The following is a 14,373-nucleotide window of genomic DNA, read 5'->3' as shown; positions in this document are numbered from 1 at the left end:
ATGGCGATCAGTTTGGCTTTAGGAAAGGTAAAGGCATCAAAGAGGCCTTTGTGACGTTGAGGTTGATAATGGAAACACGACTAAAGAAAAATAAATACACGTTCATAGGATCTGTGGACTGGGAAAAAGCATTCGACAATGTAAAATTGTGCAAGATGTTCGAAATTGTGATAAAAAATAGGGGTATGATATAGGGAGAGACGTGCAATATTCAATATGTACAAGATCTAAGAGGGAATAAGAAGAGTGGACGACTAAGAAAGAAGTGCTCGGATTAAAAGTGGTGCAAGACAGGGATATAAACTTTCGCCCATACTGTTCATTCTGTACATGGAAGAAGCAATGATGGAAATAAAAGAAAGTTTCAAGATTGGAATTAAAAGTCCAGGTGAAAGTATGTCAATGATACGATTCGCAGATGACATTGCTATCCTGAGTTAATGTGAAGACAAATTACATGATCTGATGAATGGAATGAACGGTCTAATAAGTACACAATATGGATTGAGAGAAAATCGAAGAAGGCGAAAGTAATGAGAAGTAACAGAAATGAGAACAGAGAGAAACTTAACATGAAGACTGATAGTCACAGAGTAAATGAAAGAATTCTGATACCTAGGCAGGAAAATAACCAAAGACGGACGGAGCAAAGAGGACATCAGTAGCAGACTTGCACTGGCAAAAAGGGCATTCCTGGCCCGGAGAAGTCAACTAGTATCAAAGATAGGCCTTATTCTGTGGAAGAAATTTTTGAGAATGTGCGTTTGCAGCACAACATTGTATAATCGTGAAACATGGACTGTTGGAAAGCCGGAACAGAAGAGAATCGAAGCATTTGAGATGTGGTGCTACAGGCGCATATTGAAAATTAGGTGGACTGATAAGTAAGGAATGAAGATGTTCTGCGAAGAATCTGAGAGGAAAGGAATATTTGGAAAATACTGATAAGAAGGGACACGATGATAGGATATCTGTTAAGACATCAGGGAATGACTTCCATGGTATTAGAGGGTGGTGAAGAGGGCAAAAACTGTAAAGGAAAACAGAGATTGGAATACATCCAGCAAATAATTGAGGACATAGGCTGGAAGTGCTACTCTGGAGAGGAATTTGTGGTGAGCCGCATCAAATCAGAAGTCAGATGAAAAAAAAAAAAATGCGTATGTCCGTTCTATTGATCTATCGAATCACGTCCCTTGCTGTATCCCACATAGGGCCAACGGTTTTAATTCTGTTGGAGTAAAGCTTGGAGCTGACCGCTACCAAGTCGATCTGACGCCTTCTTGTGTTATTTTCATCCCTAAATTTTCCCACACAATTTTCCAGTTATGCTGCGGTTGCTGCAGTTCTGATTGATCAGGAATTGGAATTGCTTAGAGAGGTATGGCCATTTTACGAATTTCTTCTTCTTTTAGGACGTTATTTGGTAATTTTTATTGAGATAACACTTGTGACGGAAGTTTAATGTTTGTGGGATACTGGCGACATTAACCGCCGCTGGTTCTACTGTCGACCAACATTTGAAAAACAGTACATCAGTTGGTGAATGTGGTTCCTTTTCCGTTACACGCTTTGTTCTGTTGACGAGTAGTGCAGCAAATTTTGCGCGCAAATTCCTTAGATCCATTCCACCCTCGTTTACACAGAGTACGCGAAGGAACTTGCCCCCCTTCTTGCAGCGGTATATCTACATCTACATCTACATTTATACTCCGCAAGCCACCCAACGGTGTGTGGCGGAGGGCACCCTACGTGCCACTGTCATTACCTCCCTTTCCTGTTCCAGTCGCGTACGGTTCGCGGGAAGAACGACTGTCTGAAAGCCTCCGTGCGCGCTCTAATGTCTCTAATTTTACATTCGTGATCTCCTCGGGAGGTATAAGTAGGGGGAAGCAATATATTCGATACCTCATCCAGAAACGCACCCTCTCGAAACCTGGCGAGCAAGCTACACCGCGATGCAGAGCGCCTCTCTTGCAGAGTCTGCCACTTGAGTGTATTAGACATCTCCGTAACGCTATCACGGTTACCAAATAACCCTGTGACGAAACGCGCCGCTCTTCTTTGGATCTTCTCTATCTCCTCCGTCAACCCGATCTGGTACGGATCCCACACTGATGAGCAATACTCAAGTATAGGTCGAACGAGTGTTTTGTAAGCCACCTCCTTTGTTGATGGACTACATTTTCTAAGCACTCTCCCAATGAATGTCGACCTGGTACCCGCCTTACCAACAATTAATTTTATGTGATCATTCCATTTCAAATCGTTCCGCACGCATACTCCCAGATATTTTACAGAAGTAACTGCTACCAGTGTTTGTTCCGCTATCATATAATCATACAATAAAGGATCCTTCTTTCTGTGTATTCGCAATACATTACATTTGTCTATGTTAAGGGACAGTTGCCACTCCCTGCACCAAGTGCCTATCCGCTGCAGATCTTCCTGCATTTCGCTACAATTTTCTAATGCTGCAACTTCTCTGTATACTACAGCATCATCCGCGAAAAGCCGCATGGAACTTCTGACACTATCTACTAGGTCATTTATATATATATATATATATATATATATATATATACCGTAAGTCCCTAGAAGAGCGTATCGTTCCAAAAGATTGGAAAAGGGCACAGGGCATCCCCGTTTTCAAGAAGGGACGTCTAACAGATGTGCAGAAGTATAGATCTATATCTCTAACGTCGATCGTCCGCAGCTCGTGGTCGTGCGGTAGCGTTCTCGCTTCCCGCGCCTGGGTTCCCGGGTTTGTTTCCTGGCTGGGTCAGGGATTTTCTCTGCCTTGTGATGACTGGGTGTTGTGTGATGTCCTTTAGGTTTGTTAGGTTTAAGTAGTTCTAAGTTCTAGGGGACTGATGACCACAGATGTTAAGTCCCATAGTGCCCAGAGCCATTTGAACCATTTTTTTTCTAACGTCGATTAGTTGTAGATTTTTGGAACACGTATTATGTTCGAGTATAATGACTTTTCTGGAGACTAGAAATCTACTCTGTAGGAATCAGCATGGGTTTCGAAAAAGATGATCGTGTGAAACCCAACTTGCGCTATTCGTCCACGTATTATGTTCGAGTATAATGACTTTTCTGGAGACTAGAAATCTACTCTGTAGGAATCAGCATGGGTTTCGAAAAAGATGATCGTGTGAAACCCAGCTTGCGCTATTCGTCCACGAGACTCAGAGGGCCATAGACACGGGTTCCCAGGTAGATGCCGTGTTTCTTGACTTCCGCAAAGCGTTTGATACAGTTCCCCACAGTCGTTTAATGAACAATGTAAGAGCATATGGACTATCAGTCCAATTGTGTGATTGGATTGAAGAGTTTCTAGATAACAGAACGCAGCATGTCATTCTCAATGGAGAGAAGTCTTCCGAAGTAAGAGTGATATCGGGTGTGCCGCAGGGGAGTGTCGTAGGACCGTTGCTATTCACAATATATATAAATGACCTTCTGGATAACATCAGAAGTTCACCGAGGCTTTTTGCGGATGATGCTGTAGTATATCGAGAGGTTGTAACAATGGAAAATTGTACTGAAATGCAGGAGGATCTGCAACGAATTGACGTATGGTGCAGGGAATGGCAATTGAATCTCAATGTAGACAAGTGTGATGTGCCGCCAAAGATCCTTTATCATTTAGCTTCAATATAGCAGGTCAGCAACTGGAAGCAGTCAATTCTATAAATTATCTGGGAGTAGGCATTAGGAGTGATCTAGAATGGAATGACCATATAAAATTAATCGTCGGTAAAGCAGATGCCAGACTGAGATTCATTGGTAGAATCCTAAGGAAATGCAGTCCGAAAACAAAGCAAGTAAGTTACAGTACACTTGTTAGCCCACTTCTTGAATACTGCTCACGGGTGTGGGATCCGTACCAGATAGGGTTGATAGAAGAGATAGAGAAGATCCAATGGAGAGCAGCGCGCTTCGTTACAGGATCATTTAGTAATCACGGAAGCGTTACGGAGATGACAGATAAAACTCCAGTGGAAGACTCTGCGAGAAAGACGCTCAGTAGCACGGTATGGGCTTTTGTTAAAGTTTCGAGAACATACCTTCACTGAGGAGTCAAGCAGTATATTGCTCCCTCCTACGTATATCTCGCGAAGAGATCATGATGATAAAATGAGAGAGATTAGAGCCCACACAGACGCCTGCCGACAATCTTTCTTTCTACGAACAGTACGAGACTGGAATAGAAGGGACAACCGATAGAGGTACTCAAGGTACCCTCCGCCACACACCGTCAGATGGCTTGCGGAGTATAGATGTAGATGTAGATGTAGAAGCTGAGGGTGCAAGTCTACAGAGAAACCTTAAAGATTTCGCCCCTACATAGAAATCAATATATCGCTTACTGTATAACCCTCTCTTTTTTCTTGGGAGGGGGAACGACCTGAGGTAAGCACCACGCTTTCTCAAATATTTGTGTGTTAGTTAGGTTGACCTTTTCGGCCATAGCTAAATTTCTACCTACGTGGATCTTTACTACCGCTTTTGTGTTAGATGTCGTGGACCAGTTGAGAACCTCAGTTCTTAGCTGACCATTTGCCACACTGACGCCTAACACTTGGTGTTGATCTTTGGCTGTTAAAAGGGAGATTGCCTTCGGGTCCGAGGAAACGTCAGCCATCAACATCAGTCAGCATCATTGAACAAGACCTCTTGTCGTACGGTCCCGCATTTAGCACTGACAGGAGTGGCGGTCGAACAGGGACCCTAATCGCCGCTTAACGAGTGCCGTCACCAGACTCCACCAGCCAGACGTCGCGGGCCGGAGATCGTTCCCTGGACACCACTTTTGCTGCAAGCCGCTGTCGGGACAGTTAGCGACACCTTTCGTCCTCCGTGTGATCGCGAAGCACGACTGCATCAGCAGTCAGCTGCTGGCTGCCTAACGATGACTCTGTGCTGCGCTGCGCCGGGGATGTTCAAAGGGCACCGCTGCCGAGGACTACCCCTATCTGGATTTGGATCATCCCTGTACCACAAACAGGTCTAATAAATGTGTATGGTTTCAACGAAATCATTGCAAAAATTGTCTCCTGCTTCTCACTGACGGACCCCATGCTCTTGGTGAGGGGATCAGAGCGACCATCCTCGCAGTCCTGCGCTTCCTCCGACATATCAACTGGGCTGCACGGCTGCACACTACTTACATCTGCCGAATCCGTTACAGAATGATGGTGTCCGAGGGGAGCATACGCTTATTTTTTTCTTATTCCACTAGAATCCAAATCTCTGTTTATCATCATATGACGCTTCTTCATCAAGAGTGTTGGGTTTTGATAAGGCCTCCGTCTGTATAACTAGTCTTCCCCTGAAAGACGTCCACTTGTAGCAATGTAATTTCTGAACCGTCCTGCTGCTAATTGCAAACTTCGTCAGGAGTGGACGCTTCTTCAGATAATGTTTTGAATCAAAATACTCCAGTTAAGATTCGAATCTTCAGTAAAATGTTATCCTCTACAAACCGTCTTTGACGTGACGTCTTATATGGATCAAGACTTGCTGACGTCGTGAATGGAGAAAGACTCGGTTGATCTGTAACAATAGGTTGTCGCTTGGTTCAAATGGCTCTGAGCACTACGGGACTCAATTGCTGTGGTCATCAGGCGCCTAGAACTTAGATCTACTTAAACCTAACTAACCTAAGAACATCACACACAACCATGCTCGAGGCAGGATTCGAACCTGCGACCGTGGCTGGCGCGTGGTTCCAGACTGTAGCGCCTAGAACCGCTCGGTCACTCCGGCAGGCGGTTGTCGCTTGGCATGGATCCTTTAGTGCCAAAGCAAACTCCGAGTGATTTGTTTTAGCACTTGTAAAGCCGACGTTCGATTGGATACAAAGCCAAATCAATGCACAGGCATGCACAATTGGAATGGACCGCATTTAAGCTTGGTATAGCCTTAGTCTCGACCATTTAGACTGCTCCCTAGATGAATCCCATTATGTAATACATTTGTGTCCAAAATTAAAGCAGCAAACCGAATTTTTGCAAGGTTGTGTTTATTTTGCCGAAAAACATTATAATTATATGATAATAAAGTAGAAACAATATAAAGAATACAGAACCTAAACAACAGCAACATGCATAACGTTATACAAAAATGTTCTTCGTTTTTCCCAACTTAACGGTTTTACTCACTCCTTCCGACAGCTGATTAATGCTCTCAGTATGGGATGTGACTACCTCTGGCAGCAATACAGGCCTGACAAACGACGGTACTTTGCTGTAAATAATGCCATCAATCTCAGGCTGAGACAATAACTCCGATTCTTCCTGCAGCGCAGTTCACAAGTCGCGGTTGGTGGATGCTGAAGTGATGCAACTCGAGTCTCTAGTGCATCCCAGACGTGCTCTATGTGATTCAAATAGGTAGAGCGACTAGACTACGCCATGCGTGCAATATCTTACTTTTCCAAGAAAACATCAACTCCACGTCCTCTATGAGGTCGAGCATTATAGTCCAGCAATACGAAGTCTGGGCCCACAGGACATCGCAACAACCGCACATGATCTCGTCAAGGTACATGACACCAGTTTAACGTTGCCGATTTAACTGTACACTTTCTTGAAGAGGTGTTCGAGTGGTCAAAATAATCCCTGCCCACACCATTAGCGATCATCCTCTATATCAGTCTCTTTCCACAATGGTCGGGTCCTGTAATCGTGTTCCACGTTTACTCCAGATGCGAATCCGTAAAGAACCATTGTCCAGACCAAACAGGGACTCATCTGTGAAAGGAACATTGGCCCACTGTTCGAACGTCCAGGTGACTTGTTGACAGGACCTCTCTAGACGTTCCCTTCTGTAAAGACGCGTCAGAAGTACATTTACAGCAGGTCTCTGACAATGAAGTCTACTCTGCCGAAGCCTTTTGTACGCCGTTTGCCTTTCTGGAACACGTCCAGTGGCTGCTGCTAAGTCAGACGCCAGTTGCCGTGCAGTACTAAGGCGGTACCGTGGAGCCCTTACAGCTAAATTACGGTTCTCTCTCTCTGATATTACACGGTGTCTGTCCCGCCCTGGTCTTCAGGATACAGTTTGGGTCTGCTCTACAACATGTCGCCAGTTCTGAAAACAACAGAATGATTCACATTAAGTCATCGGGCCACATCAGTTTGCGACTGTCCTGCTTCCATTCTTCCATGGCCCTCCACAGCAGAGTGTCTGTAGGCATCTTCTCTGTGACATACACCACCATCTGTGACTGTACACGGCGACAGTGGGGGTGGGACTACCCGGCAAACACTTTTCCGGTTGATAGGTGCCCTGACGTCATTGCTCGCGTGGTTGTCCATTGACCAGAACGTCATCTTCGGTACAGGACACGATCGTACTTACGTCTGTTGACAGTTTGTATGATTACATCGTGAATTAGATACAGGACATGGAAATAGTGGTTTCTTGCTTTAATTTTGGATACCAGTGTATGTCCTAGCTCTATCGGAGAATCTTTGTGACGAAAAGACGTATTTAACTACTATCTGGGCGTGAAAGTAACGTGGTCCTATAATTAAAACCCTGATTTAGGCGGCTGCTGACAGTAAATATAACCGTTTGAATTTTTGCATCAGGATTCGTAGTCACTGTGCCATGTGGTCTTCAAATAATTTAGCCATCACAAGATATGTTTATATAAACCTTCTACCACAGTTTCGCTCTTAAAATACCAACATCATGAGTATGCCGTAGATCATTTGGACTTAGTGTAGGTGGATTGTAATTGTGTTAAGCAGCTATGATGGCAAGACTGAGTGCTGCGGAGATCATTTGATTATTCTCCAGAGGCCTGCTTGAATACTTTGGGTTTGTTATGATCGGTGTTCTACCAGAGAATACTTATACCATGTTGTTCACAAAGCCAACTCTAACTACTGAAAATCATTCGGTTTCAAAACTTGTATCTGTAAATTTTCGTTATCCCTGTTTATAGATTTCACTTGGCCAGAAATGGATCCTAATTTAATGAAATTGAGAATTTTTGAAATGCACGAATAGCAATTAAAACCATTTACCACGATATCGAATAACCACCCTTCCCTTCCGCCTAACAGAATGATCCAGGTAGTTGAAACTATTAGGATGCAATACCACTGTCTCTTTGTCAGTCATTCACTGCACGGTCCATATATCGCAGTGATTCACGCACCAAGCTATTTCGTTCGGTGAGGCAACATTAGAATTTTCTTCCAAATGGTTCAAATGGCTCTGAGCACTATAGGACTTAATATCTGAGGTCATCAGTCCCCTAGAACTTAGAACTACTGAAACCTAACTAACCTAAGGACATCACACACATCCATGCCCGAGGCAGGATTCGAACCCGCGACCGTAGCAGTCGCGCGGTTCCGGACTGAAGAGCCTAGAACCGCTCGGAACTTTCTTCCAATCACAGCAGATATCCGTAATAAAGATTCTCACGGTTGTCTTCCAATAGCTATTTCTGCTGTGCCACCAGATTGCTTTGGAATATACATTTTACCGGTACTTTTATTGTCCTGGAGAAATGATAAAGAAATTGTTTCCCGGTGTTCAGCTGCAATCGCATGTTCTCATTTGTCCTGGGCATTGCTTCCTTCTTTCAAAACAACGTTACTCTAGTGGACGGACGTCGTCTGATAGTAAACTCTAATGACAATGGTGAAATGAAGCAGAAGGGTTTAGTCGATTGCCGTAAAAGCTGCTACGTGGGAAGCTCCGGAGCGTGCGGCACAATTGCCGCTACTCCGCTCCTTAGGACACACAATCTGCCCTGAGTGCACTTTCCACCCAAAGTCGATGTCCTCCACCCTTATAAATATTAAAAGGGCTGTGGTGGTCTCTTGGAGGAAAGGAAGTTTCAAATTCCATGGCTGTTGTATATGGTGCGCTCCAGATCTAAACGCAGTTCCGTTGCGCCCACAATTTCGTCACAGGCTGTGAGGTAGCACTCGTTTCTTCATGCACAGACTAATTAGGAATATACTGGAAGATAAACATATTAACAAGTTTGTTTGAGAGGTCATCCTCCGCAGCAAACATAGAAAAATTTGTTTTGTAAATAAAACCGCCAATTTATCTCTCCCAGACGCGTTTCACCTTTTCCTTTTTTACTTTGAGTTATCTGCACTGGGATAGTTTCTGGGCATCTGGTTTTTCTCTCTTCCAGTTTGGAGGTCACACTGTCATTTCATTTCCGAAAAAATTATCACATTTTCATATTCCGAACTTTTTCTTCACTCTGTTCACCATGTTTACCTTTCTTTTGTGGTGCACTATTACTCTTCTGCCACTAGATACTGATATTTCCGAAAAAATTGTCACATTTTTATATTCCGAACTTTTTCTTCACTCTGTTCACCATGTTTACCTTTCTTTTGTGGTGCACTATTACTCTTCTGCCACTACATACTGATATTAGTTCTAAAACTGTGGTGAACAGAGTGAAGAAAATGTCTGGAATATAAACATGTACTTATGTTTCGGAAATGAAATGGCAGTGCGACCTCCAGACCAGATGAGAGGAAACGCAGAGGCCAACAAAATTTCCCACTGAAGATGCCTTAGAGTAAAAGGAAAAAAAAGGCGAAATGCTTCTGGGAGAAATAAATTACAATGCACAGGGCAGCAAGAAATCAAGTGTAACCATACTAATTTATTGCACATTCGGGAGGATTTACAACGAAATGTCTTAGCAGACACAAACGTACAGATTCTCCCATCATGCAACACAAAGCATAGGTAGAAGTAAATTAAAGTTGCCACTTCGATGATCTTATGTATTACCTCAAAAGAGACAAATTACAGAACCAAGATGTAGTGGAAAAATGAGGGGAGGAAAGTATAACTGTACTAAAAGTACAGACTGCATCATGACAGGTCTTTAAAAATGTAAACATCCGAACACATAACATGGTAGTAGTAATGTAGTCAAAGGGTAATATTTAATATAACAACAGTACTCTCAATGATCATGTTGAGCGTGGTAGATATGTAGAGAGGAAACGATAACCCCTGACGATGTTGTAAACAATCAAAAGAATGTAAAGGAAACATTATTGAGCCCAAGGAATTTGAAGTTCTGGTATTGCTAAAAGCCAAGATGTATTTTTAAATAAGGCATAGAGGGAATTCTTTCTCTCCTTTTCGAGTATCTGGAGCCATTCTTTGACTGTATTTACTTCAATGGCAGATGAGAAACACATTGTTAAAAAACTTAGAGCTAAAGATTTAATGGGTGTCCTTCCAGTACTTTAACCCGATACTCTCCCACAGTCAGATATGATAGTTTTATTTGTTTGGATCTGCCTTTCTCATTTATTCTTACTTTTTGATTAACTTAATAAATGGATATTAATTAACAGTATTCCAGAGAATACCGGTATCAAGTGTACTATATTGGAGCTACCTGCTGCAGTAGAGTAGATCTTGTGCTTTCCATTTCCTTTTGGATGGTGTTAATAGTTGCGTACATGGCTGAAGTTACGTATTACAAAGAAATTCATCCCTTATAAGTTTCAGGATTACGTGGAAAAAACGGTATAAACAATAGGATTTTTCGAACTAGATTATGATCAACATCAATATCATTTCCACGCTCCAGAAAATCTAGTGTTGTTCTACACGGATTTCTTTCTCCATAGTACTGCGGCTATCCACAGTTGTTGTTCACAAATTTGGCGCCTGTGAATGTCTTTACTATGTAGGCACTTGAAGATCTGGCTCTCTCATTCATCATGAAACTTCCTCTTAGCTTCCTAGAAGGGAACATTTCAATCAAACTATACTCGAGAGTGGACGTGGAGACATTATTTTTAAGTGCCGTGCCACTATAATGATATTCCTCAACCATGTCCATCACACTACTTTCCAGCCTTACCCGTTTTTGTATTTATCAACCAATTCTGTTGCTAGGATGCACCTCTTATCTAGTCCACTATTTGTTGTTGCATGCAGTCTATGTCCTAGGTGCAAGCTGCATTGTACATAGAAAGATGCACATGATATACTGCCTGGAATAATTTCTAAACTATGAGAATTTTGTTACCGATCTCTCGGTATGAAAAGAAACTAGGGAATAAATAGAAAAAGGTAAAACCATAAGCATGGAGTATTTTTAGCTTAAAGGTTCCTTTATGTGATAAGGGAAGAAGAAGAACTGCAACTTAAGGGAACCGAGCTCATGGGAAAAAATCAAGTTGGAAGACCCTCCCAGTCTGCAGTTGCCTGGTTTCTCTAGCTCGAACAATGCAGGTAGCACTTCCTTGTAGCGGCTCTTGCACTACACTTATAGACATGTCGCGACTGTAGGATACAAGAACTTATCAATATTTTATTGTCACATATAATTCCTTATACTTTTGGTAACATTATTATCGCTGATCATAAAAAAAACTAACCACACTGAACGCAACTAAAAAATTCGTCTCTGCCATCTCGCTTTCGTTATCTGCACTGCTGACCATTAAACCTGCAACACCAGTAAGATGGAATTCAGCAAAGGTAGAACTGGCATGAAGAGCATTACACACTAGCATATGGAATAATTAACGTGTTAAGCGTAGGTAGGAGTAACGTCATACACATTTAGCATATCAGAATAGATTATGCAGCTGGTCTCTCCTTTATAAGACGTATTTCATTGTTTTCGTCTGTGAGAATATCATGTTAATCCTCTTGTAATAATACACTGCTGGCCATTAAAATTGCTACACCAAGAAGAAATGCAGATGATAAACGGGAATTCATTGGACAAATATATTATACTAGAACTGACATGTGATTTCATTTCCGCGCAATCAATACACAGAACAACCACCTCTGGCCGTAATAACGGCCTGGATACGCCTGGGCATTCAGACAAACAGAGTTTGAATGGTGTGTACAGGTACAGCTGCCCATGCAGCGTCAACACGATACCACAGTTCATCAAGAGTAGTAACTGGCGTATTGTGACGAGCAGTTGCTCGGCCACCATTGATCAGACGTTTTCAGTTGGTGAGAGATCTGGAGAATGTGCTGGTCAGGGCAGCAGTGGAACATTTTCTGTATCCAGAAAGACCCATACAGGACCTGCAACATGCGGTCGTCCATTATCCTGCTGAAATGTAGGGTTTCGCAGGGATCGAATGAAGGGTAGAGCCGCGGGTTGCAACACATCTGAAATGTAACGTCCACTGTTCAAAGTGCCGTCAATGCGAACAAGAGGTGACCGAGACGTGTAACCAATGGCACCCCTTACCATCACGCCGGGTGATACGCCAGTATGGCAAAGACGAATACACGCTTCCAATGTGCGTTCACCGCGATGTCGCCAAACGCGGATACGACCATCATGATGCTGTAAACAGAATCTGGATTCATCCGAAAAAATGACGTTTTACTTTTCGTGCACCTAGGTTCATCGTTGAGTACACCATCGCAGGCGCTCCTGTCTGTTATGCAGGGTAAAGGGTAACCGCAGCCATGGTCTCCGAGCTGATAGTCCATGCTGCTGCATACGTCGTCGAACTGTTCGTACAGATGGTTGTTGTCTTGCAAACATCTCCATCTGTTGACTCAGGGATCGAGATGTGACTGCACGATCCGTTACAGCCATGCGGATAAGATGCCTGTCATCTCGACTGCTAGTGATACGAGGCCGTTGGGATCCAGCACGGCGTTCCGTATTACCCTCCTCAACCCACCGATTCCCTATTCTGCTAACAGTCATTGGATCTCGACCAACGCGAGCAGCAATGTCGCGATACGATAAACCGCAATCTCGATAGGCTACAATCCGACCTTCATCAAAGTCGGAAACGTGATGATAGGCATTTCTCCCCCTTTCACGAGGCATCACAACAACGTTTCACCATGCAACGCCGGTCAACTGCTGTTTGTGTATGAGAAATCGATTGGAAACTTTCCTCATGTCAGCACGTTGTAGGTGTCGCCACCGGCGCCAAAGTTGTGTGAATGCTCTGAAAAGCTAATCATTTGCATATCCAGCATCCTCTTCCTGTCGGTTAAATTTCGCGTCTGTAGCACGTCATCTTCGTGGTGTAGCAATTTTGAAACTAGAAGCCTGTGTCGGAAACTGACGACAGATTCTGGACTTACCGAGAATGTGGTTGACCATCCCTCCATATTTCTGCTCTCGTAGGTAGGGGTCCCACGGCTGACATGATAATATGGGATCAACGGATGCAGGAGGACACCATGTGCTCTCAAGCAATCATGCAACTAGCGCCCAAATGACAGATATTGTTACTGGGCCGTGCATCGTCGTACAGCTACATCATGTACCTTGAACGAGAAATGAGATTGTTTGCACCAAGATCTGTATTCACATAGACAGTGCGAAGCCGTTTGGACCACCAGCCTTGGCAGCTAGGCTATAGTGGCCATCATGACAACAGTCACCTCAAGGTCATCTCATTGTCGTACAGCATTGACAGTTAGTGATAATCTTAAATGTTACTAAAAATTCCGAAAATGTATTAGAGATATTTATTTTTAAAATAGAATATGATGCAGTAGTTTCCAAAAGAAAGTTTCTGACAACTGCTACAACTGCTAAGATGGTCTTGTAAGCCGAAAACCGGTTAACACAATAAAATTCATACTGTAAACAAAAACAAACTAGTACTTTCCATTTATTATTGCTACTATAAAAACTAAAAACTAATATTATAAGAAATTTTGAAAAGAAGAATTACTTTTTACTTCAACTTGTTGATAAAACGAAACCACCGATATATTTGGACTGAAAAAATATATGAACATTCAGAAAGTTTTTTGATGCGTTGCGATACATATTTTATCATGAAATCATGAAAAACTTCCGTGATAAAAAATAAAATGCCGTAAGAGTTGTGAAACTGTTCCACCTCTGTAACGAAAATTGTTATCGCTGATGAATTTGCGTTCTGTTGGAGCCTGCAGAAAGTTACAGCGAGCAAGTTGTTAAGAAAACTAAAAAATAAAATTTGGTGACATCTGAGACGTCATTGTTGTAAGAAGTCACCTATGAACACATCGTGTTCGCGAGAGACACCGTGCACTGCAGTGCGCGAGTACTTGCGTGCCGCCGCCAACATTTCTCCTAGGACGGCTCTCCTTAATCCGAACGAGAATATCCCCTAACTGGAAAATTTTTTATTTGCAGTTCTTACTGACCGTCGCCACTGCACCCATCACGAAAATCAGCGATATAGACCATAGAAATGTAGCTGCAGGTTTTTTCAGGCCACTACTTCCATTAAAGTCGAGCAATTTGTATTTGTGCATATGGTTCTGTCAGAGACAACATTTATCGACGTATGTTATAAAACTATTTTTCTCGCCAAGCAATCAGTGTATAGTACACAAAACTTCGTT

Source organism: Schistocerca nitens, chromosome 1 (assembly GCF_023898315.1).
Source record: "Schistocerca nitens isolate TAMUIC-IGC-003100 chromosome 1, iqSchNite1.1, whole genome shotgun sequence".
Classification (NCBI taxonomy): Eukaryota; Metazoa; Arthropoda; class Insecta; order Orthoptera; family Acrididae; genus Schistocerca; species Schistocerca nitens.
This window is presented reverse-complemented; position numbering follows the sequence as displayed.